Consider the following 21,136-nt stretch of genomic DNA (forward strand, 5'->3'; position numbering starts at 1 on the left):
TGGTAACAAGTGACGGCGAGAGCGATGCGACACCTGTCCACCTCTTATCGAGGCACCTAACTGTGGTCAACAAAGCTGGAGGACTGCAAGACATTGCCACGGGGGTTGAATGCAGCTAACCACACTGCTTAGTGTCCTAACAGTGGAGACAGGTTCAAAAAAAAAAAAAAAAATGGGTATAATTCCTGCTTAGGGTGCAGGAGGTCCCGGGTTCAAATCCCGGACGAGCCAACGCGTTTTGTGCAAACTGATCGCACGTCAGTGGCTGAGTCAGCGCAAAAAGCTCGCCGTCAATATCAAACGAATTTCTTATTCGACGTGAGCAATTGACACTCTGGTCCGACGCGTGAAGGCGATTACGAAGGTTTCGGGTACAGGTGGTAGCAGATGCATGTTAGTAAGTCTTGCTTAAAGTGATGAAAAAGTGTTTCCGCCCGGGATCGAACCGGGGACCTTCTGCGTGTTAGGCAGACGTGATAACCGCTACACCACGGAAACTGCTTGTGTGCACCGTACTGCACAGACAACTTGTAGTGATGTTGCCATCGTAACTAAAAAATTCAATAAATGTGGTACTTGCAAAACGAAGGGACGTGCGGCAGATCCACACACGAAGTGGCTCATTGGAGGACAATACGACATAGGCAGGAAAATACTGTTCCCGCCCGGGATCGAACCGGGGACCTTCTGCGTGTGAAGCAGACGTGATAACCGCTACACTACGGAAACGACGGACACGACGAGTCCATCCTTTTTCACTCAAACTTGCCTCAGCCTTTCTATCGTCGGCGAATGCACACACGACAGATCTTTTGTCAGCCTGGAACCCATCACAGCCGAGGGCTCAAGAAGTCTTCGGGGTGCTCGAGAGGGTGTCTGCCGTAGCACCCCTAACGAGATAGCGGCGTTTCGCGCAGTCGTTATTGCGAGTCATATCAGCAAAGCAATCACTTTCTCAGCAGCAAGCAGTGCGAGCCCAGCGGCAGCTCTACATGAAGGTACCGACAGCCCAGGAAGGCCGCCCCCATCCCGCCAGCGTACACGAGACTTCCAGGGCACCCTGGACGACATCGAGGGATTGGAATAATTGGCAATCACCGTGTCACAGCGCTCGTTGGTCTAGGGGTATGATTCCTGCTTAGGGTGCAGGAGGTCCCGGGTTCAAATCCCGGACGAGCCCTAGCGTTTTGTGCAAACTGATCGCACGTCAGTGGCTGAGTCAGCGCAAAAAGCTCGCCGTCAATATCAAATGAACTTCTTATTCGATGTGAGCAATTGACACTCTGGTCCGACGCGTTAAAAAAAAAAATAAAAAAAAACAAAGTGGCTAGGGTACCTGGCTCTCACCCAGGAGGCGCGGGTTCGATTCCCGGTACCGGAAATGCGCATTTTGTTGCTCCTCTTATGCGACTTGGCCCGACTTAGCTCGACTGACGCTACGCTGACGCTTGCAGAAAACTACGTTAAGTACGATTCGTGGTAACAAGTGACGGCGAGAGCGATGCGACACCTGTCCACCTCTTATCGAGGCACCTAACTGTGGTCAACAAAGCTGGAGGACTGCAAGACATTGCCACGGGGGTTGAATGCAGCTAACCACACTGCTTAGTGTCCTAACAGTGGAGACAGGTTCAAAAAAAAAAAAAAAAAAAATGGGTATAATTCCTGCTTAGGGTGCAGGAGGTCCCGGGTTCAAATCCCGGACGAGCCAACGCGTTTTGTGCAAACTGATCGCACGTCAGTGGCTGAGTCAGCGCAAAAAGCTCGCCGTCAATATCAAACGAATTTCTTATTCGACGTGAGCAATTGACACTCTGGTCCGACGCGTGAAGGCGATTACGAAGGTTTCGGGTACAGGTGGTAGCAGATGCATGTTAGTAAGTCTTGCTTAAAGTGATGAAAAAGTGTTTCCGCCCGGGATCGAACCGGGGACCTTCTGCGTGTTAGGCAGACGTGATAACCGCTACACCACGGAAACTGCTTGTGTGCACCGTACTGCACAGACAACTTGTAGTGATGTTGCCATCGTAACTAAAAAATTCAATAAATGTGGTACTTGCAAAACGAAGGGACGTGCGGCAGATCCACACACGAAGTGGCTCATTGGAGGACAATACGACATAGGCAGGAAAATACTGTTCCCGCCCGGGATCGAACCGGGGACCTTCTGCGTGTGAAGCAGACGTGATAACCGCTACACTACGGAAACGACGGACACGACGAGTCCATCCTTTTTCACTCAAACTTGCCTCAGCCTTTCTATCGTCGGCGAATGCACACACGACAGATCTTTTGTCAGCCTGGAACCCATCACAGCCGAGGGCTCAAGAAGTCTTCGGGGTGCTCGAGAGGGTGTCTGCCGTAGCACCCCTAACGAGATAGCGGCGTTTCGCGCAGTCGTTATTGCGAGTCATATCAGCAAAGCAATCACTTTCTCAGCAGCAAGCAGTGCGAGCCCAGCGGCAGCTCTACATGAAGGTACCGACAGCCCAGGAAGGCCGCCCCCATCCCGCCAGCGTACACGAGACTTCCAGGGCACCCTGGACGACATCGAGGGATTGGAATAATTGGCAATCACCGTGTCACAGCGCTCGTTGGTCTAGGGGTATGATTCCTGCTTAGGGTGCAGGAGGTCCCGGGTTCAAATCCCGGACGAGCCCTAGCGTTTTGTGCAAACTGATCGCACGTCAGTGGCTGAGTCAGCGCAAAAAGCTCGCCGTCAATATCAAATGAACTTCTTATTCGATGTGAGCAATTGACACTCTGGTCCGACGCGTTAAAAAAAAAAATAAAAAAAAAAGTGGCTAGGGTACCTGGCTCTCACCCAGGAGGCGCGGGTTCGATTCCCGGTACCGGAAATGCGCATTTTGTTGCTCCTCTTATGCGACTTGGCCCGACTTAGCTCGACTGACGCTACGCTGACGCTTGCAGAAAACTACGTTAAGTACGATTCGTGGTAACAAGTGACGGCGAGAGCGATGCGACACCTGTCCACCTCTTATCGAGGCACCTAACTGTGGTCAACAAAGCTGGAGGACTGCAAGACATTGCCACGGGGGTTGAATGCAGCTAACCACACTGCTTAGTGTCCTAACAGTGGAGACAGGTTCAAAAAAAAAAAAAAAAAAAAAATGGGTATAATTCCTGCTTAGGGTGCAGGAGGTCCCGGGTTCAAATCCCGGACGAGCCAACGCGTTTTGTGCAAACTGATCGCACGTCAGTGGCTGAGTCAGCGCAAAAAGCTCGCCGTCAATATCAAACGAATTTCTTATTCGACGTGAGCAATTGACACTCTGGTCCGACGCGTGAAGGCGATTACGAAGGTTTCGGGTACAGGTGGTAGCAGATGCATGTTAGTAAGTCTTGCTTAAAGTGATGAAAAAGTGTTTCCGCCCGGGATCGAACCGGGGACCTTCTGCGTGTTAGGCAGACGTGATAACCGCTACACCACGGAAACTGCTTGTGTGCACCGTACTGCACAGACAACTTGTAGTGATGTTGCCATCGTAACTAAAAAATTCAATAAATGTGGTACTTGCAAAACGAAGGGACGTGCGGCAGATCCACACACGAAGTGGCTCATTGGAGGACAATACGACATAGGCAGGAAAATACTGTTCCCGCCCGGGATCGAACCGGGGACCTTCTGCGTGTGAAGCAGACGTGATAACCGCTACACTACGGAAACGACGGACACGACGAGTCCATCCTTTTTCACTCAAACTTGCCTCAGCCTTTCTATCGTCGGCGAATGCACACACGACAGATCTTTTGTCAGCCTGGAACCCATCACAGCCGAGGGCTCAAGAAGTCTTCGGGGTGCTCGAGAGGGTGTCTGCCGTAGCACCCCTAACGAGATAGCGGCGTTTCGCGCAGTCGTTATTGCGAGTCATATCAGCAAAGCAATCACTTTCTCAGCAGCAAGCAGTGCGAGCCCAGCGGCAGCTCTACATGAAGGTACCGACAGCCCAGGAAGGCCGCCCCCATCCCGCCAGCGTACACGAGACTTCCAGGGCACCCTGGACGACATCGAGGGATTGGAATAATTGGCAATCACCGTGTCACAGCGCTCGTTGGTCTAGGGGTATGATTCCTGCTTAGGGTGCAGGAGGTCCCGGGTTCAAATCCCGGACGAGCCCTAGCGTTTTGTGCAAACTGATCGCACGTCAGTGGCTGAGTCAGCGCAAAAAGCTCGCCGTCAATATCAAATGAACTTCTTATTCGATGTGAGCAATTGACACTCTGGTCCGACGCGTTAAAAAAAAAAATAAAAAAAAACAAAGTGGCTAGGGTACCTGGCTCTCACCCAGGAGGCGCGGGTTCGATTCCCGGTACCGGAAATGCGCATTTTGTTGCTCCTCTTATGCGACTTGGCCCGACTTAGCTCGACTGACGCTACGCTGACGCTTGCAGAAAACTACGTTAAGTACGATTCGTGGTAACAAGTGACGGCGAGAGCGATGCGACACCTGTCCACCTCTTATCGAGGCACCTAACTGTGGTCAACAAAGCTGGAGGACTGCAAGACATTGCCACGGGGGTTGAATGCAGCTAACCACACTGCTTAGTGTCCTAACAGTGGAGACAGGTTCAAAAAAAAAAAAAAAAAAATGGGTATAATTCCTGCTTAGGGTGCAGGAGGTCCCGGGTTCAAATCCCGGACGAGCCAACGCGTTTTGTGCAAACTGATCGCACGTCAGTGGCTGAGTCAGCGCAAAAAGCTCGCCGTCAATATCAAACGAATTTCTTATTCGACGTGAGCAATTGACACTCTGGTCCGACGCGTGAAGGCGATTACGAAGGTTTCGGGTACAGGTGGTAGCAGATGCATGTTAGTAAGTCTTGCTTAAAGTGATGAAAAAGTGTTTCCGCCCGGGATCGAACCGGGGACCTTCTGCGTGTTAGGCAGACGTGATAACCGCTACACCACGGAAACTGCTTGTGTGCACCGTACTGCACAGACAACTTGTAGTGATGTTGCCATCGTAACTAAAAAATTCAATAAATGTGGTACTTGCAAAACGAAGGGACGTGCGGCAGATCCACACACGAAGTGGCTCATTGGAGGACAATACGACATAGGCAGGAAAATACTGTTCCCGCCCGGGATCGAACCGGGGACCTTCTGCGTGTGAAGCAGACGTGATAACCGCTACACTACGGAAACGACGGACACGACGAGTCCATCCTTTTTCACTCAAACTTGCCTCAGCCTTTCTATCGTCGGCGAATGCACACACGACAGATCTTTTGTCAGCCTGGAACCCATCACAGCCGAGGGCTCAAGAAGTCTTCGGGGTGCTCGAGAGGGTGTCTGCCGTAGCACCCCTAACGAGATAGCGGCGTTTCGCGCAGTCGTTATTGCGAGTCATATCAGCAAAGCAATCACTTTCTCAGCAGCAAGCAGTGCGAGCCCAGCGGCAGCTCTACATGAAGGTACCGACAGCCCAGGAAGGCCGCCCCCATCCCGCCAGCGTACACGAGACTTCCAGGGCACCCTGGACGACATCGAGGGATTGGAATAATTGGCAATCACCGTGTCACAGCGCTCGTTGGTCTAGGGGTATGATTCCTGCTTAGGGTGCAGGAGGTCCCGGGTTCAAATCCCGGACGAGCCCTAGCGTTTTGTGCAAACTGATCGCACGTCAGTGGCTGAGTCAGCGCAAAAAGCTCGCCGTCAATATCAAATGAACTTCTTATTCGATGTGAGCAATTGACACTCTGGTCCGACGCGTTAAAAAAAAAAATAAAAAAAAACAAAGTGGCTAGGGTACCTGGCTCTCACCCAGGAGGCGCGGGTTCGATTCCCGGTACCGGAAATGCGCATTTTGTTGCTCCTCTTATGCGACTTGGCCCGACTTAGCTCGACTGACGCTACGCTGACGCTTGCAGAAAACTACGTTAAGTACGATTCGTGGTAACAAGTGACGGCGAGAGCGATGCGACACCTGTCCACCTCTTATCGAGGCACCTAACTGTGGTCAACAAAGCTGGAGGACTGCAAGACATTGCCACGGGGGTTGAATGCAGCTAACCACACTGCTTAGTGTCCTAACAGTGGAGACAGGTTCAAAAAAAAAAAAAAAAAATGGGTATAATTCCTGCTTAGGGTGCAGGAGGTCCCGGGTTCAAATCCCGGACGAGCCAACGCGTTTTGTGCAAACTGATCGCACGTCAGTGGCTGAGTCAGCGCAAAAAGCTCGCCGTCAATATCAAACGAATTTCTTATTCGACGTGAGCAATTGACACTCTGGTCCGACGCGTGAAGGCGATTACGAAGGTTTCGGGTACAGGTGGTAGCAGATGCATGTTAGTAAGTCTTGCTTAAAGTGATGAAAAAGTGTTTCCGCCCGGGATCGAACCGGGGACCTTCTGCGTGTTAGGCAGACGTGATAACCGCTACACCACGGAAACTGCTTGTGTGCACCGTACTGCACAGACAACTTGTAGTGATGTTGCCATCGTAACTAAAAAATTCAATAAATGTGGTACTTGCAAAACGAAGGGACGTGCGGCAGATCCACACACGAAGTGGCTCATTGGAGGACAATACGACATAGGCAGGAAAATACTGTTCCCGCCCGGGATCGAACCGGGGACCTTCTACGTGTGAAGCAGACGTGATAACCGCTACACTACGGAAACGACGGACACGACGAGTCCATCCTTTTTCACTCAAACTTGCCTCAGCCTTTCTATCGTCGGCGAATGCACACACGACAGATCTTTTGTCAGCCTGGAACCCATCACAGCCGAGGGCTCAAGAAGTCTTCGGGGTGCTCGAGAGGGTGTCTGCCGTAGCACCCCTAACGAGATAGCGGCGTTTCGCGCAGTCGTTATTGCGAGTCATATCAGCAAAGCAATCACTTTCTCAGCAGCAAGCAGTGCGAGCCCAGCGGCAGCTCTACATGAAGGTACCGACAGCCCAGGAAGGCCGCCCCCATCCCGCCAGCGTACACGAGACTTCCAGGGCACCCTGGACGACATCGAGGGATTGGAATAATTGGCAATCACCGTGTCACAGCGCTCGTTGGTCTAGGGGTATGATTCCTGCTTAGGGTGCAGGAGGTCCCGGGTTCAAATCCCGGACGAGCCCTAGCGTTTTGTGCAAACTGATCGCACGTCAGTGGCTGAGTCAGCGCAAAAAGCTCGCCGTCAATATCAAATGAACTTCTTATTCGATGTGAGCAATTGACACTCTGGTCCGACGCGTTAAAAAAAAAAAATAAAAAAAAAAAAGTGGCTAGGGTACCTGGCTCTCACCCAGGAGGCGCGGGTTCGATTCCCGGTACCGGAAATGCGCATTTTGTTGCTCCTCTTATGCGACTTGGCCCGACTTAGCTCGACTGACGCTACGCTGACGCTTGCAGAAAACTACGTTAAGTACGATTCGTGGTAACAAGTGACGGCGAGAGCGATGCGACACCTGTCCACCTCTTATCGAGGCACCTAACTGTGGTCAACAAAGCTGGAGGACTGCAAGACATTGCCACGGGGGTTGAATGCAGCTAACCACACTGCTTAGTGTCCTAACAGTGGAGACAGGTTCAAAAAAAAAAAAAAAAAAATGGGTATAATTCCTGCTTAGGGTGCAGGAGGTCCCGGGTTCAAATCCCGGACGAGCCAACGCGTTTTGTGCAAACTGATCGCACGTCAGTGGCTGAGTCAGCGCAAAAAGCTCGCCGTCAATATCAAACGAATTTCTTATTCGACGTGAGCAATTGACACTCTGGTCCGACGCGTGAAGGCGATTACGAAGGTTTCGGGTACAGGTGGTAGCAGATGCATGTTAGTAAGTCTTGCTTAAAGTGATGAAAAAGTGTTTCCGCCCGGGATCGAACCGGGGACCTTCTGCGTGTTAGGCAGACGTGATAACCGCTACACCACGGAAACTGCTTGTGTGCACCGTACTGCACAGACAACTTGTAGTGATGTTGCCATCGTAACTAAAAAATTCAATAAATGTGGTACTTGCAAAACGAAGGGACGTGCGGCAGATCCACACACGAAGTGGCTCATTGGAGGACAATACGACATAGGCAGGAAAATACTGTTCCCGCCCGGGATCGAACCGGGGACCTTCTGCGTGTGAAGCAGACGTGATAACCGCTACACTACGGAAACGACGGACACGACGAGTCCATCCTTTTTCACTCAAACTTGCCTCAGCCTTTCTATCGTCGGCGAATGCACACACGACAGATCTTTTGTCAGCCTGGAACCCATCACAGCCGAGGGCTCAAGAAGTCTTCGGGGTGCTCGAGAGGGTGTCTGCCGTAGCACCCCTAACGAGATAGCGGCGTTTCGCGCAGTCGTTATTGCGAGTCATATCAGCAAAGCAATCACTTTCTCAGCAGCAAGCAGTGCGAGCCCAGCGGCAGCTCTACATGAAGGTACCGACAGCCCAGGAAGGCCGCCCCCATCCCGCCAGCGTACACGAGACTTCCAGGGCACCCTGGACGACATCGAGGGATTGGAATAATTGGCAATCACCGTGTCACAGCGCTCGTTGGTCTAGGGGTATGATTCCTGCTTAGGGTGCAGGAGGTCCCGGGTTCAAATCCCGGACGAGCCCTAGCGTTTTGTGCAAACTGATCGCACGTCAGTGGCTGAGTCAGCGCAAAAAGCTCGCCGTCAATATCAAATGAACTTCTTATTCGATGTGAGCAATTGACACTCTGGTCCGACGCGTTAAAAAAAAAAATAAAAAAAAACAAAGTGGCTAGGGTACCTGGCTCTCACCCAGGAGGCGCGGGTTCGATTCCCGGTACCGGAAATGCGCATTTTGTTGCTCCTCTTATGCGACTTGGCCCGACTTAGCTCGACTGACGCTACGCTGACGCTTGCAGAAAACTACGTTAAGTACGATTCGTGGTAACAAGTGACGGCGAGAGCGATGCGACACCTGTCCACCTCTTATCGAGGCACCTAACTGTGGTCAACAAAGCTGGAGGACTGCAAGACATTGCCACGGGGGTTGAATGCAGCTAACCACACTGCTTAGTGTCCTAACAGTGGAGACAGGTTCAAAAAAAAAAAAAAAAAAAATGGGTATAATTCCTGCTTAGGGTGCAGGAGGTCCCGGGTTCAAATCCCGGACGAGCCAACGCGTTTTGTGCAAACTGATCGCACGTCAGTGGCTGAGTCAGCGCAAAAAGCTCGCCGTCAATATCAAACGAATTTCTTATTCGACGTGAGCAATTGACACTCTGGTCCGACGCGTGAAGGCGATTACGAAGGTTTCGGGTACAGGTGGTAGCAGATGCATGTTAGTAAGTCTTGCTTAAAGTGATGAAAAAGTGTTTCCGCCCGGGATCGAACCGGGGACCTTCTGCGTGTTAGGCAGACGTGATAACCGCTACACCACGGAAACTGCTTGTGTGCACCGTACTGCACAGACAACTTGTAGTGATGTTGCCATCGTAACTAAAAAATTCAATAAATGTGGTACTTGCAAAACGAAGGGACGTGCGGCAGATCCACACACGAAGTGGCTCATTGGAGGACAATACGACATAGGCAGGAAAATACTGTTCCCGCCCGGGATCGAACCGGGGACCTTCTGCGTGTGAAGCAGACGTGATAACCGCTACACTACGGAAACGACGGACACGACGAGTCCATCCTTTTTCACTCAAACTTGCCTCAGCCTTTCTATCGTCGGCGAATGCACACACGACAGATCTTTTGTCAGCCTGGAACCCATCACAGCCGAGGGCTCAAGAAGTCTTCGGGGTGCTCGAGAGGGTGTCTGCCGTAGCACCCCTAACGAGATAGCGGCGTTTCGCGCAGTCGTTATTGCGAGTCATATCAGCAAAGCAATCACTTTCTCAGCAGCAAGCAGTGCGAGCCCAGCGGCAGCTCTACATGAAGGTACCGACAGCCCAGGAAGGCCGCCCCCATCCCGCCAGCGTACACGAGACTTCCAGGGCACCCTGGACGACATCGAGGGATTGGAATAATTGGCAATCACCGTGTCACAGCGCTCGTTGGTCTAGGGGTATGATTCCTGCTTAGGGTGCAGGAGGTCCCGGGTTCAAATCCCGGACGAGCCCTAGCGTTTTGTGCAAACTGATCGCACGTCAGTGGCTGAGTCAGCGCAAAAAGCTCGCCGTCAATATCAAATGAACTTCTTATTCGATGTGAGCAATTGACACTCTGGTCCGACGCGTTAAAAAAAAAATAAAAAAAAACAAAGTGGCTAGGGTACCTGGCTCTCACCCAGGAGGCGCGGGTTCGATTCCCGGTACCGGAAATGCGCATTTTGTTGCTCCTCTTATGCGACTTGGCCCGACTTAGCTCGACTGACGCTACGCTGACGCTTGCAGAAAACTACGTTAAGTACGATTCGTGGTAACAAGTGACGGCGAGAGCGATGCGACACCTGTCCACCTCTTATCGAGGCACCTAACTGAGGTCAACAAAGCTGGAGGACTGCAAGACATTGCCACGGGGGTTGAATGCAGCTAACCACACTGCTTAGTGTCCTAACAGTGGAGACAGGTTCAAAAAAAAAAAAAAAAAAAAATGGGTATAATTCCTGCTTAGGGTGCAGGAGGTCCCGGGTTCAAATCCCGGACGAGCCAACGCGTTTTGTGCAAACTGATCGCACGTCAGTGGCTGAGTCAGCGCAAAAAGCTCGCCGTCAATATCAAACGAATTTCTTATTCGACGTGAGCAATTGACACTCTGGTCCGACGCGTGAAGGCGATTACGAAGGTTTCGGGTACAGGTGGTAGCAGATGCATGTTAGTAAGTCTTGCTTAAAGTGATGAAAAAGTGTTTCCGCCCGGGATCGAACCGGGGACCTTCTGCGTGTTAGGCAGACGTGATAACCGCTACACCACGGAAACTGCTTGTGTGCACCGTACTGCACAGACAACTTGTAGTGATGTTGCCATCGTAACTAAAAAATTCAATAAATGTGGTACTTGCAAAACGAAGGGACGTGCGGCAGATCCACACACGAAGTGGCTCATTGGAGGACAATACGACATAGGCAGGAAAATACTGTTCCCGCCCGGGATCGAACCGGGGACCTTCTGCGTGTGAAGCAGACGTGATAACCGCTACACTACGGAAACGACGGACACGACGAGTCCATCCTTTTTCACTCAAACTTGCCTCAGCCTTTCTATCGTCGGCGAATGCACACACGACAGATCTTTTGTCAGCCTGGAACCCATCACAGCCGAGGGCTCAAGAAGTCTTCGGGGTGCTCGAGAGGGTGTCTGCCGTAGCACCCCTAACGAGATAGCGGCGTTTCGCGCAGTCGTTATTGCGAGTCATATCAGCAAAGCAATCACTTTCTCAGCAGCAAGCAGTGCGAGCCCAGCGGCAGCTCTACATGAAGGTACCGACAGCCCAGGAAGGCCGCCCCCATCCCGCCAGCGTACACGAGACTTCCAGGGCACCCTGGACGACATCGAGGGATTGGAATAATTGGCAATCACCGTGTCACAGCGCTCGTTGGTCTAGGGGTATGATTCCTGCTTAGGGTGCAGGAGGTCCCGGGTTCAAATCCCGGACGAGCCCTAGCGTTTTGTGCAAACTGATCGCACGTCAGTGGCTGAGTCAGCGCAAAAAGCTCGCCGTCAATATCAAATGAACTTCTTATTCGATGTGAGCAATTGACACTCTGGTCCGACGCGTTAAAAAAAAAAATAAAAAAAAACAAAGTGGCTAGGGTACCTGGCTCTCACCCAGGAGGCGCGGGTTCGATTCCCGGTACCGGAAATGCGCATTTTGTTGCTCCTCTTATGCGACTTGGCCCGACTTAGCTCGACTGACGCTACGCTGACGCTTGCAGAAAACTACGTTAAGTACGATTCGTGGTAACAAGTGACGGCGAGAGCGATGCGACACCTGTCCACCTCTTATCGAGGCACCTAACTGTGGTCAACAAAGCTGGAGGACTGCAAGACATTGCCACGGGGGTTGAATGCAGCTAACCACACTGCTTAGTGTCCTAACAGTGGAGACAGGTTCAAAAAAAAAAAAAAAAAAAAAATGGGTATAATTCCTGCTTAGGGTGCAGGAGGTCCCGGGTTCAAATCCCGGACGAGCCAACGCGTTTTGTGCAAACTGATCGCACGTCAGTGGCTGAGTCAGCGCAAAAAGCTCGCCGTCAATATCAAACGAATTTCTTATTCGACGTGAGCAATTGACACTCTGGTCCAACGCGTGAAGGCGATTACGAAGGTTTCGGGTACAGGTGGTAGCAGATGCATGTTAGTAAGTCTTGCTTAAAGTGATGAAAAAGTGTTTCCGCCCGGGATCGAACCGGGGACCTTCTGCGTGTTAGGCAGACGTGATAACCGCTACACCACGGAAACTGCTTGTGTGCACCGTACTGCACAGACAACTTGTAGTGATGTTGCCATCGTAACTAAAAAATTCAATAAATGTGGTACTTGCAAAACGAAGGGACGTGCGGCAGATCCACACACGAAGTGGCTCATTGGAGGACAATACGACATAGGCAGGAAAATACTGTTCCCGCCCGGGATCGAACCGGGGACCTTCTGCGTGTGAAGCAGACGTGATAACCGCTACACTACGGAAACGACGGACACGACGAGTCCATCCTTTTTCACTCAAACTTGCCTCAGCCTTTCTATCGTCGGCGAATGCACACACGACAGATCTTTTGTCAGCCTGGAACCCATCACAGCCGAGGGCTCAAGAAGTCTTCGGGGTGCTCGAGAGGGTGTCTGCCGTAGCACCCCTAACGAGATAGCGGCGTTTCGCGCAGTCGTTATTGCGAGTCATATCAGCAAAGCAATCACTTTCTCAGCAGCAAGCAGTGCGAGCCCAGCGGCAGCTCTACATGAAGGTACCGACAGCCCAGGAAGGCCGCCCCCATCCCGCCAGCGTACACGAGACTTCCAGGGCACCCTGGACGACATCGAGGGATTGGAATAATTGGCAATCACCGTGTCACAGCGCTCGTTGGTCTAGGGGTATGATTCCTGCTTAGGGTGCAGGAGGTCCCGGGTTCAAATCCCGGACGAGCCCTAGCGTTTTGTGCAAACTGATCGCACGTCAGTGGCTGAGTCAGCGCAAAAAGCTCGCCGTCAATATCAAATGAACTTCTTATTCGATGTGAGCAATTGACACTCTGGTCCGACGCGTTAAAAAAAAAAAATAAAAAAAAAAAAGTGGCTAGGGTACCTGGCTCTCACCCAGGAGGCGCGGGTTCGATTCCCGGTACCGGAAATGCGCATTTTGTTGCTCCTCTTATGCGACTTGGCCCGACTTAGCTCGACTGACGCTACGCTGACGCTTGCAGAAAACTACGTTAAGTACGATTCGTGGTAACAAGTGACGGCGAGAGCGATGCGACACCTGTCCACCTCTTATCGAGGCACCTAACTGTGGTCAACAAAGCTGGAGGACTGCAAGACATTGCCACGGGGGTTGAATGCAGCTAACCACACTGCTTAGTGTCCTAACAGTGGAGACAGGTTCAAAAAAAAAAAAAAAAAAAAATGGGTATAATTCCTGCTTAGGGTGCAGGAGGTCCCGGGTTCAAATCCCGGACGAGCCAACGCGTTTTGTGCAAACTGATCGCACGTCAGTGGCTGAGTCAGCGCAAAAAGCTCGCCGTCAATATCAAACGAATTTCTTATTCGACGTGAGCAATTGACACTCTGGTCCGACGCGTGAAGGCGATTACGAAGGTTTCGGGTACAGGTGGTAGCAGATGCATGTTAGTAAGTCTTGCTTAAAGTGATGAAAAAGTGTTTCCGCCCGGGATCGAACCGGGGACCTTCTGCGTGTTAGGCAGACGTGATAACCGCTACACCACGGAAACTGCTTGTGTGCACCGTACTGCACAGACAACTTGTAGTGATGTTGCCATCGTAACTAAAAAATTCAATAAATGTGGTACTTGCAAAACGAAGGGACGTGCGGCAGATCCACACACGAAGTGGCTCATTGGAGGACAATACGACATAGGCAGGAAAATACTGTTCCCGCCCGGGATCGAACCGGGGACCTTCTGCGTGTGAAGCAGACGTGATAACCGCTACACTACGGAAACGACGGACACGACGAGTCCATCCTTTTTCACTCAAACTTGCCTCAGCCTTTCTATCGTCGGCGAATGCACACACGACAGATCTTTTGTCAGCCTGGAACCCATCACAGCCGAGGGCTCAAGAAGTCTTCGGGGTGCTCGAGAGGGTGTCTGCCGTAGCACCCCTAACGAGATAGCGGCGTTTCGCGCAGTCGTTATTGCGAGTCATATCAGCAAAGCAATCACTTTCTCAGCAGCAAGCAGTGCGAGCCCAGCGGCAGCTCTACATGAAGGTACCGACAGCCCAGGAAGGCCGCCCCCATCCCGCCAGCGTACACGAGACTTCCAGGGCACCCTGGACGACATCGAGGGATTGGAATAATTGGCAATCACCGTGTCACAGCGCTCGTTGGTCTAGGGGTATGATTCCTGCTTAGGGTGCAGGAGGTCCCGGGTTCAAATCCCGGACGAGCCCTAGCGTTTTGTGCAAACTGATCGCACGTCAGTGGCTGAGTCAGCGCAAAAAGCTCGCCGTCAATATCAAATGAACTTCTTATTCGATGTGAGCAATTGACACTCTGGTCCGACGCGTTAAAAAAAAATAAAAAAAAACAAAGTGGCTAGGGTACCTGGCTCTCACCCAGGAGGCGCGGGTTCGATTCCCGGTACCGGAAATGCGCATTTTGTTGCTCCTCTTATGCGACTTGGCCCGACTTAGCTCGACTGACGCTACGCTGACGCTTGCAGAAAACTACGTTAAGTACGATTCGTGGTAACAAGTGACGGCGAGAGCGATGCGACACCTGTCCACCTCTTATCGAGGCACCTAACTGTGGTCAACAAAGCTGGAGGACTGCAAGACATTGCCACGGGGTTGAATGCAGCTAACCACACTGCTTAGTGTCCTAACAGTGGAGACAGGTTCAAAAAAAAAAAAAAAAAAAAATGGGTATAATTCCTGCTTAGGGTGCAGGAGGTCCCGGGTTCAAATCCCGGACGAGCCAACGCGTTTTGTGCAAACTGATCGCACGTCAGTGGCTGAGTCAGCGCAAAAAGCTCGCCGTCAATATCAAACGAATTTCTTATTCGACGTGAGCAATTGACACTCTGGTCCGACGCGTGAAGGCGATTACGAAGGTTTCGGGTACAGGTGTAGCAGATGCATGTTAGTAAGTCTTGCTTAAAGTGATGAAAAAGTGTTCCGCCCGGGATCGAACCGGGGACCTTCTGCGTGTTAGGCAGACGTGATAACCGCTACACCACGGAAACTGCTTGTGTGCACCGTACTGCACAGACAACTTGTAGTGATGTTGCCATCGTAACTAAAAAATTCAATAAATGTGGTACTTGCAAAACGAAGGGACGTGCGGCAGATCCACACACGAAGTGGCTCATTGGAGGACAATACGACATAGGCAGGAAAATACTGTTCCCGCCCGGGATCGAACCGGGGACCTTCTGCGTGTGAAGCAGACGTGATAACCGCTACACTACGGAAACGACGGACACGACGAGTCCATCCTTTTTCACTCAAACTTGCCTCAGCCTTTCTATCGTCGGCGAATGCACACACGACAGATCTTTTGTCAGCCTGGAACCCATCACAGCCGAGGGCTCAAGAAGTCTTCGGGGTGCTCGAGAGGGTGTCTGCCGTAGCACCCCTAACGAGATAGCGGCGTTTCGCGCAGTCGTTATTGCGAGTCATATCAGCAAAGCAATCACTTTCTCAGCAGCAAGCAGTGCGAGCCCAGCGGCAGCTCTACATGAAGGTACCGACAGCCCAGGAAGGCCGCCCCCATCCCGCCAGCGTACACGAGACTTCCAGGGCACCCTGGACGACATCGAGGGATTGAATAATTGGCAATCACCGTGTCACAGCGGCTCGTTGGTCTAGGGGTATGATTCCTGCTTAGGGTGCAGGAGGTCCCGGGTTCAAATCCCGGACGAGCCCTAGCGTTTTGTGCAAACTGATCGCACGTCAGTGGCTGAGTCAGCGCAAAAAGCTCGCCGTCAATATCAAATGAACTTCTTATTCGATGTGAGCAATTGACACTCTGGTCCGACGCGTTAAAAAAAAAAAATAAAAAAAAAAAGTGGCTAGGGTACCTGGCTCTCACCCAGGAGGCGCGGGTTCGATTCCCGGTACCGGAAATGCGCATTTTGTTGCTCCTCTTATGCGACTTGGCCCGACTTAGCTCGACTGACGCTACGCTGACGCTTGCAGAAAACTACGTTAAGTACGATTCGTGGTAACAAGTGACGGCGAGAGCGATGCGACACCTGTCCACCTCTTATCGAGGCACCTAACTGTGGTCAACAAAGCTGGAGGACTGCAAGACATTGCCACGGGGGTTGAATGCAGCTAACCACACTGCTTAGTGTCCTAACAGTGGAGACAGGTTCAAAAAAAAAAAAAAAAAAAATGGTATAATTCCTGCTTAGGGTGCAGGAGGTCCCGGGTTCAAATCCCGGACGAGCCAACGCGTTTTGTGCAAACTGATCGCACGTCAGTGGCTGAGTCAGCGCAAAAAGCTCGCCGTCAATATCAAACGAATTTCTTATTCGACGTGAGCAATTGACACTCTGGTCCGACGCGTGAAGGCGATTACGAAGGTTTCGGGTACAGGTGGTAGCAGATGCATGTTAGTAAGTCTTGCTTAAAGTGATGAAAAAGTGTTTCCGCCCGGGATCGAACCGGGGACCTTCTGCGTGTTAGGCAGACGTGATAACCGCTACACCACGGAAACTGCTTGTGTGCACCGTACTGCACAGACAACTTGTAGTGATGTTGCCATCGTAACTAAAAAATTCAATAAATGTGGTACTTGCAAAACGAAGGGACGTGCGGCAGATCCACACACGAAGTGGCTCATTGGAGGACAATACGACATAGGCAGGAAAATACTGTTCCCGCCGGGATCGAACCGGGGACCTTCTGCGTGTGAAGCAGACGTGATAACCGCTACACTACGGAAACGACGGACACGACGAGTCCATCCTTTTTCACTCAAACTTGCCTCAGCCTTTCTATCGTCGGCGAATGCACACACGACAGATCTTTTGTCAGCCTGGAACCCATCACAGCCGAGGGCTCAAGAAGTCTTCGGGGTGCTCGAGAGGGTGTCTGCCGTAGCACCCCTAACGAGATAGCGGCGTTTCGCGCAGTCGTTATTGCGAGTCATATCAGCAAAGCAATCACTTTCTCAGCAGCAAGCAGTGCGAGCCCAGCGGCAGCTCTACATGAAGGTACCGACAGCCAGGAAGCCGCCCCCATCCCGCCAGCGTACACGAGACTTCCAGGGCACCCTGGACGACATCGAGGGATTGGAATAATTGGCAATCACCGTGTCACAGCGCTCGTTGGTCTAGGGGTATGATTCCTGCTTAGGGTGCAGGAGGTCCCGGGTTCAAATCCCGGACGAGCCTAGCGTTTTGTGCAAACTGATCGCACGTCAGTGGCTGAGTCAGCGCAAAAAGCTCGCCGTCAATATCAAATGAACTTCTTATTCGATGTGAGCAATTGACACTCTGGTCCGACGCGTTAAAAAAAAAATAAAAAAAAACAAAGTGGCTAGGGTACCTGGCTCTCACCCAGGAGGCGCGGGTTCGATTCCCGGTACCGAAATGCGCATTTTGTTGCTCCTCTTATGCGACTTGGCCCGACTTAGCTCGACTGACGCTACGCTGACGCTTGCAGAAAACTACGTTAAGTACGATTCGTGGTAACAAGTGACGGCGAGAGCGATGCGACACCTGTCCACCTCTTATCGAGGCACCTAACTGTGGTCAACAAAGCTGGAGGACTGCAAGACATTGCCACGGGGTTGAATGCAGCTAACCACACTGCTTAGTGTCCTAACAGTGAGACAGGTTCAAAAAAAAAAAAAAAAAAAATGGGTATAATTCCTGCTTAGGGTGCAGGAGGTCCCGGGTTCAAATCCGACGAGCCAACGCGTTTTGTGCAAACTGATCGCACGTCAGTGGCTGAGTCAGCGCAAAAAGCTCGCCGTCAATATCAAACGAATTTCTTATTCGACGTGAGCAATTGACACTCTGGTCCGACGCGTGAAGGCGATTACGAAGGTTTCGGGTACAGGTGGTAGCAGATGCATGTTAGTAAGTCTTGCTTAAAGTGATGAAAAAGTGTTTCCGCCCGGGATCGAACCGGGGACCTTCTGCGTGTTAGGCAGACGTGATAACCGCTACACCACGGAAACTGCTTGTGTGCACCGTACTGCACAGACAACTTGTAGTGATGTTGCCATCGTAACTAAAAAATTCAATAAATGTGGTACTTGCAAAACGAAGGGACGTGCGGCAGATCACACACGAAGTGGCTCATTGGAGGACAATACGACATAGGCAGGAAAATACTGTTCCCGCCCGGGATCGAACCGGGGACCTCTGCGTGTGAAGCAGACGTGATAACCGCTACACTACGGAAACGACGGACACGACGAGTCCATCCTTTTTCACTCAAACTTGCCTCAGCCTTTCTATCGTCGGCGAATGCACACACGACAGATCTTTTGTCAGCCTGGAACCCATCACAGCCGAGGGCTCAAGAAGTCTTCGGGGTGCTCGAGAGGGTGTCTGCCGTAGCACCCCTAACGAGATAGCGGCGTTTCGCGCAGTCGTTATTGCGAGTCATATCAGCAAAGCAATCACTTTCTCAGCAGCAAGCAGTGCGAGCCCAGCGGCAGCTCTACATGAAGGTACCGACAGCCCAGGAAGGCCGCCCCCATCCCGCCAGCGTACACGAGACTTCCAGGGCACCCTGGACGACATCGAGGGATTGGAATAATTGGCAATCACCGTGTCACAGCGCTCGTTGGTCTAGGGGTATGATTCCTGCTTAGGGTGCAGGAGGTCCCGGGTTCAAATCCCGGACGAGCCCTAGCGTTTTGTGCAAACTGATCGCACGTCAGTGGCTGAGTCAGCGCAAAAAAGCTCGCCGTCAATATCAAATGAACTTCTTATTCGATGTGAGCAATTGACACTCTGGTCCGACGCGTTAAAAAAAAAAATAAAAAAAAAAAAGTCGGCTAGGGTACCTGGCTCTCACCCAGGAGGCGCGGTTCGATTCCCGGTACCGGAAATGCGCATTTTGTTGCTCCTCTTATGCGACTTGGCCCGACTTAGCTCGACTGACGCTACGCTGACGCTTGCAGAAAACTACGTTAAGTACGATTCGTGGTAACAAGTGACGGCGAGAGCGATGCGACACCTGTCCACCTCTTATCGAGGCACCTAACTGTGGTCAACAAAGCTGGAGGACTGCAAGACATTGCCACGGGGGTTGAATGCAGCTAACCACACTGCTTAGTGTCCTAACAGTGGAGACAGGTTCAAAAAAAAAAAAAAAAAAAAAATGGGTATAATTCCTGCTTAGGGTGCAGGAGGTCCCGGGTTCAAATCCCGGACGAGCCAACGCGTTTTGTGCAAACTGATCGCACGTCAGTGGCTGAGTCAGCGCAAAAAGCTCGCCGTCAATATCAAACGAATTTCTTATTCGACGTGAGCAATTGACACTCTGGTCCGACGCGTGAAGGCGATTACGAAGGTTTCGGGTACAGGTGGTAGCAGATGCATGTTAGTAAGTCTTGCTTAAAGTGATGAAAAAGTGTTTCCGCCCGGGATCGAACCGGGGACCTTCTGCGTGTTAGGCAGACGTGATAACCGCTACACCACGGAAACTGCTTGTGTGCACCGTACTGCACAGACAACTTGTAGTGATGTTGCCATCGTAACTAAAAAATTCAATAAATGTGGTACTTGCAAAACGAAGGGACGTGCGGCAGATCCACACACGAAGTGGCTCATTGGAGGACAATACGACATAGGCAGGAAAATACTGTTCCCGCCCGGGATCGAACCGGGGACCTTCTGCGTGTGAAGCAGACGTGATAACCGCTACACTACGGAAACGACGGACACGACGAGTCCATCCTTTTTCACTCAAACTTGCCTCAGCCTTTCTATCGTCGGCGAATGCACACACGACAGATCTTTTGTCAGCCTGGAACCCATCACAGCCGAGGGCTCAAGAAGTCTTCGGGGTGCTCGAGAGGGTGTCTGCCGTAGCACCCCTAACGAGATAGCGGCGTTTCGCGCAGTCGTTATTGCGAGTCATATCAGCAAAGCAATCACTTTCTCAGCAGCAAGCAGTGCGAGCCCAGCGGCAGCTCTACATGAAGGTACCGACAGCCCAGGAAGGCCGCCCCCATCCCGCCAGCGTACACGAGACTTCCAGGGCACCCTGGACGACATCGAGGGATTGGAATAATTGGCAATCACCGTGTCACAGCGCTCGTTGGTCTAGGGGTATGATTCCTGCTTAGGGTGCAGGAGGTCCCGGGTTCAAATCCCGGACGAGCCCTAGCGTTTTGTGCAAACTGATCGCACGTCAGTGGCTGAGTCAGCGCAAAAGCTCGCCGTCAATATCAAATGAACTTCTTATTCGATGTGAGCAATTGACACTCTGGTCCGACGCGTTAAAAAAAAATAAAAAAAAACAAAGTGGCTAGGGTACCTGGCTCTCACCCAGGAGGCGCGGGTTCGATTCCCGGTACCGGGAAATGCGCATTTGTTGCTCCTCTTATGCGACTTGCCCGACTTAGCTCGACTGACGCTACGCTGACGCTTGCAGAAAACTACGTTAAGTACGATTCGTGGTAACAAGTGACGGCGAGAGCGATGCGACACCTGTCCACCTCTTATCGAGGCACCTAACTGTGGTCAACAAAGCTGGAGGACTGCAAGACATTGCCACGGGGGTTGAATGCAGCTAACCACACTGCTTAGTGTCCTAACAGTGGAGACAGGTTCAAAAAAAAAAAAAAAAAAAATGGGTATAATTCCTGCTTAGGGTGCAGGAGGTCCCGGGTTCAAATCCCGGACGAGCCAACGCGTTTTGTGCAAACTGATCGCACGTCAGTGGCTGAGTCAGCGCAAAAAGCTCGCCGTCAATATCAAACGAATTTCTTATTCGACGTGAGCAATTGACACTCTGGTCCGAAGCGTGAAGGCGATTACGAAGGTTTCGGGTACAGGTGGTAGCAGATGCATGTTAGTAAGTCTTGCTTAAAGTGATGAAAAAGTGTTTCCGCCCGG

General features: G+C 51.6%; 42 non-coding genes across 42 annotated transcripts; 14 read left to right on the forward strand and 28 right to left on the reverse strand.

Moving 5' to 3' along the window:
- Positions 1-425: 425 nt before the first annotated feature.
- On the reverse strand, positions 426-498 carry Trnav-aac. Its single transcript has one exon. It is a non-coding gene; the product is annotated as a tRNA-Val (tRNA).
- A 158-nt stretch (positions 499-656) lies between these two features.
- On the reverse strand, positions 657-729 carry Trnav-cac. The gene has a single exon. It is a non-coding gene; the product is annotated as a tRNA-Val (tRNA).
- Positions 730-1,108: 379 nt separating this feature from the next.
- On the forward strand, positions 1,109-1,182 carry Trnap-agg. The gene has a single exon. It is a non-coding gene; the product is annotated as a tRNA-Pro (tRNA).
- Positions 1,183-1,905: 723 nt separating this feature from the next.
- Positions 1,906-1,978, reverse strand: Trnav-aac. Its single transcript has one exon. It is a non-coding gene; the product is annotated as a tRNA-Val (tRNA).
- Positions 1,979-2,136: 158 nt separating this feature from the next.
- Positions 2,137-2,209, reverse strand: Trnav-cac. Its single transcript has one exon. It is a non-coding gene; the product is annotated as a tRNA-Val (tRNA).
- A 379-nt stretch (positions 2,210-2,588) lies between these two features.
- Trnap-agg lies at positions 2,589-2,662 on the forward strand. Its single transcript has one exon. It is a non-coding gene; the product is annotated as a tRNA-Pro (tRNA).
- Positions 2,663-3,384: 722 nt separating this feature from the next.
- Trnav-aac lies at positions 3,385-3,457 on the reverse strand. The gene has a single exon. It is a non-coding gene; the product is annotated as a tRNA-Val (tRNA).
- A 158-nt stretch (positions 3,458-3,615) lies between these two features.
- Trnav-cac lies at positions 3,616-3,688 on the reverse strand. Its single transcript has one exon. It is a non-coding gene; the product is annotated as a tRNA-Val (tRNA).
- A 379-nt stretch (positions 3,689-4,067) lies between these two features.
- Trnap-agg lies at positions 4,068-4,141 on the forward strand. The gene has a single exon. It is a non-coding gene; the product is annotated as a tRNA-Pro (tRNA).
- Positions 4,142-4,863: 722 nt separating this feature from the next.
- Trnav-aac lies at positions 4,864-4,936 on the reverse strand. Its single transcript has one exon. It is a non-coding gene; the product is annotated as a tRNA-Val (tRNA).
- Positions 4,937-5,094: 158 nt separating this feature from the next.
- Positions 5,095-5,167, reverse strand: Trnav-cac. The gene has a single exon. It is a non-coding gene; the product is annotated as a tRNA-Val (tRNA).
- Positions 5,168-5,546: 379 nt separating this feature from the next.
- On the forward strand, positions 5,547-5,620 carry Trnap-agg. Its single transcript has one exon. It is a non-coding gene; the product is annotated as a tRNA-Pro (tRNA).
- Positions 5,621-6,341: 721 nt separating this feature from the next.
- Trnav-aac lies at positions 6,342-6,414 on the reverse strand. Its single transcript has one exon. It is a non-coding gene; the product is annotated as a tRNA-Val (tRNA).
- Positions 6,415-6,572: 158 nt separating this feature from the next.
- Trnav-cac lies at positions 6,573-6,645 on the reverse strand. Its single transcript has one exon. It is a non-coding gene; the product is annotated as a tRNA-Val (tRNA).
- Positions 6,646-7,024: 379 nt separating this feature from the next.
- On the forward strand, positions 7,025-7,098 carry Trnap-agg. Its single transcript has one exon. It is a non-coding gene; the product is annotated as a tRNA-Pro (tRNA).
- A 722-nt stretch (positions 7,099-7,820) lies between these two features.
- Trnav-aac lies at positions 7,821-7,893 on the reverse strand. The gene has a single exon. It is a non-coding gene; the product is annotated as a tRNA-Val (tRNA).
- Positions 7,894-8,051: 158 nt separating this feature from the next.
- Trnav-cac lies at positions 8,052-8,124 on the reverse strand. The gene has a single exon. It is a non-coding gene; the product is annotated as a tRNA-Val (tRNA).
- Positions 8,125-8,503: 379 nt separating this feature from the next.
- Positions 8,504-8,577, forward strand: Trnap-agg. The gene has a single exon. It is a non-coding gene; the product is annotated as a tRNA-Pro (tRNA).
- A 723-nt stretch (positions 8,578-9,300) lies between these two features.
- On the reverse strand, positions 9,301-9,373 carry Trnav-aac. The gene has a single exon. It is a non-coding gene; the product is annotated as a tRNA-Val (tRNA).
- A 158-nt stretch (positions 9,374-9,531) lies between these two features.
- Positions 9,532-9,604, reverse strand: Trnav-cac. Its single transcript has one exon. It is a non-coding gene; the product is annotated as a tRNA-Val (tRNA).
- Positions 9,605-9,983: 379 nt separating this feature from the next.
- Trnap-agg lies at positions 9,984-10,057 on the forward strand. The gene has a single exon. It is a non-coding gene; the product is annotated as a tRNA-Pro (tRNA).
- Positions 10,058-10,780: 723 nt separating this feature from the next.
- Positions 10,781-10,853, reverse strand: Trnav-aac. The gene has a single exon. It is a non-coding gene; the product is annotated as a tRNA-Val (tRNA).
- Positions 10,854-11,011: 158 nt separating this feature from the next.
- On the reverse strand, positions 11,012-11,084 carry Trnav-cac. The gene has a single exon. It is a non-coding gene; the product is annotated as a tRNA-Val (tRNA).
- Positions 11,085-11,463: 379 nt separating this feature from the next.
- Positions 11,464-11,537, forward strand: Trnap-agg. The gene has a single exon. It is a non-coding gene; the product is annotated as a tRNA-Pro (tRNA).
- A 725-nt stretch (positions 11,538-12,262) lies between these two features.
- Trnav-aac lies at positions 12,263-12,335 on the reverse strand. Its single transcript has one exon. It is a non-coding gene; the product is annotated as a tRNA-Val (tRNA).
- Positions 12,336-12,493: 158 nt separating this feature from the next.
- Positions 12,494-12,566, reverse strand: Trnav-cac. Its single transcript has one exon. It is a non-coding gene; the product is annotated as a tRNA-Val (tRNA).
- Positions 12,567-12,945: 379 nt separating this feature from the next.
- On the forward strand, positions 12,946-13,019 carry Trnap-agg. Its single transcript has one exon. It is a non-coding gene; the product is annotated as a tRNA-Pro (tRNA).
- Positions 13,020-13,743: 724 nt separating this feature from the next.
- Trnav-aac lies at positions 13,744-13,816 on the reverse strand. Its single transcript has one exon. It is a non-coding gene; the product is annotated as a tRNA-Val (tRNA).
- Positions 13,817-13,974: 158 nt separating this feature from the next.
- On the reverse strand, positions 13,975-14,047 carry Trnav-cac. Its single transcript has one exon. It is a non-coding gene; the product is annotated as a tRNA-Val (tRNA).
- Positions 14,048-14,426: 379 nt separating this feature from the next.
- Positions 14,427-14,500, forward strand: Trnap-agg. The gene has a single exon. It is a non-coding gene; the product is annotated as a tRNA-Pro (tRNA).
- A 718-nt stretch (positions 14,501-15,218) lies between these two features.
- On the reverse strand, positions 15,219-15,292 carry Trnav-aac. Its single transcript has one exon. It is a non-coding gene; the product is annotated as a tRNA-Val (tRNA).
- Positions 15,293-15,450: 158 nt separating this feature from the next.
- Trnav-cac lies at positions 15,451-15,523 on the reverse strand. The gene has a single exon. It is a non-coding gene; the product is annotated as a tRNA-Val (tRNA).
- A 379-nt stretch (positions 15,524-15,902) lies between these two features.
- Positions 15,903-15,974, forward strand: Trnap-agg. Its single transcript has one exon. It is a non-coding gene; the product is annotated as a tRNA-Pro (tRNA).
- A 723-nt stretch (positions 15,975-16,697) lies between these two features.
- On the reverse strand, positions 16,698-16,770 carry Trnav-aac. Its single transcript has one exon. It is a non-coding gene; the product is annotated as a tRNA-Val (tRNA).
- A 158-nt stretch (positions 16,771-16,928) lies between these two features.
- On the reverse strand, positions 16,929-17,000 carry Trnav-cac. Its single transcript has one exon. It is a non-coding gene; the product is annotated as a tRNA-Val (tRNA).
- Positions 17,001-17,377: 377 nt separating this feature from the next.
- Trnap-agg lies at positions 17,378-17,449 on the forward strand. Its single transcript has one exon. It is a non-coding gene; the product is annotated as a tRNA-Pro (tRNA).
- Positions 17,450-18,167: 718 nt separating this feature from the next.
- On the reverse strand, positions 18,168-18,240 carry Trnav-aac. The gene has a single exon. It is a non-coding gene; the product is annotated as a tRNA-Val (tRNA).
- A 157-nt stretch (positions 18,241-18,397) lies between these two features.
- On the reverse strand, positions 18,398-18,469 carry Trnav-cac. Its single transcript has one exon. It is a non-coding gene; the product is annotated as a tRNA-Val (tRNA).
- Positions 18,470-18,848: 379 nt separating this feature from the next.
- On the forward strand, positions 18,849-18,922 carry Trnap-agg. Its single transcript has one exon. It is a non-coding gene; the product is annotated as a tRNA-Pro (tRNA).
- Positions 18,923-19,647: 725 nt separating this feature from the next.
- On the reverse strand, positions 19,648-19,720 carry Trnav-aac. The gene has a single exon. It is a non-coding gene; the product is annotated as a tRNA-Val (tRNA).
- A 158-nt stretch (positions 19,721-19,878) lies between these two features.
- Trnav-cac lies at positions 19,879-19,951 on the reverse strand. Its single transcript has one exon. It is a non-coding gene; the product is annotated as a tRNA-Val (tRNA).
- Positions 19,952-20,330: 379 nt separating this feature from the next.
- On the forward strand, positions 20,331-20,404 carry Trnap-agg. Its single transcript has one exon. It is a non-coding gene; the product is annotated as a tRNA-Pro (tRNA).
- Positions 20,405-21,136: the final 732 nt, after the last annotated feature.

Source organism: Schistocerca piceifrons, unplaced genomic scaffold (assembly GCF_021461385.2).
Source record: "Schistocerca piceifrons isolate TAMUIC-IGC-003096 unplaced genomic scaffold, iqSchPice1.1 HiC_scaffold_684, whole genome shotgun sequence".
Lineage (NCBI taxonomy): Eukaryota > Metazoa > Arthropoda > Insecta > Orthoptera > Acrididae > Schistocerca > Schistocerca piceifrons.